Below are 473 nucleotides of genomic sequence, written 5' to 3'. Positions count from 1 at the left end.
CCACCCATGCTCATCACCCTTTCTTCCAGCCCCCGCTCGCTAGTTGCCGGGACCGGCCGGACCCAGGACTCGCTGCACTCCACGCATCCAAGACCGGCCAGGGCAGAGGGGTGGGGGGTGGGAGATAGGGGAAGCAGGGGGCGGAGTTCCGTCCTCCGCTGATTGGCTCTGTGCGGATGGGCTGCGGCCGTGCCAGGCCAACCCGTGTCGTGTTGCTATGTGCTGAGCGGAGGGGATAGGCCCGGGGGCGCGTCCGTCACGGGGCAGCCCCCGGCCCGGACTTGAAGGGATGCAGAGTGGCGGCGGCGGCGGCAGTGGCGGAGACTGTGGCTTTAAGAGCGCGCCAGCAGCGGGCGATCCAGCCGGGCGGTCCCTCGCTGCTGCGCACCCCCGCGGAGCCGAGCCCCGCGCTGGCCGGACGGGGCAGCCTGCTGCCGGGTAAGCGAGCCGGGAGCCGGGAGCGCGGCGCGGGT

General features: G+C 72.9%; 1 protein-coding gene across 4 annotated transcripts in view; it reads left to right on the top strand.

Moving 5' to 3' along the window:
* The first annotated feature begins 212 nt into the window (after positions 1 to 212).
* Positions 213 to 473, top strand: part of Ypel2 (yippee like 2) — a 59,218-nt gene continuing 58,957 nt past the window's right edge. For 3 of the 4 annotated variants that reach the window (XM_015495395.2, XM_048792292.1, XM_015495393.2), the window contains exon 1: positions 213 to 438. The gene's annotated coding sequence lies outside the window, so the exon portion shown is untranslated. The remainder of the gene's footprint in view (positions 439 to 473) is intronic. The other variant, XM_015495394.2, reaches the window with a different exon arrangement.

Source organism: Marmota marmota, unplaced genomic scaffold (assembly GCF_001458135.2).
Source record: "Marmota marmota marmota unplaced genomic scaffold, marMar, whole genome shotgun sequence".
NCBI classification, from domain to species: domain Eukaryota; kingdom Metazoa; phylum Chordata; class Mammalia; order Rodentia; family Sciuridae; genus Marmota; species Marmota marmota.
The sequence above is the reverse complement of the archived record's forward strand: the minus strand, read 5'-3'. Positions and strand labels throughout refer to the sequence as shown.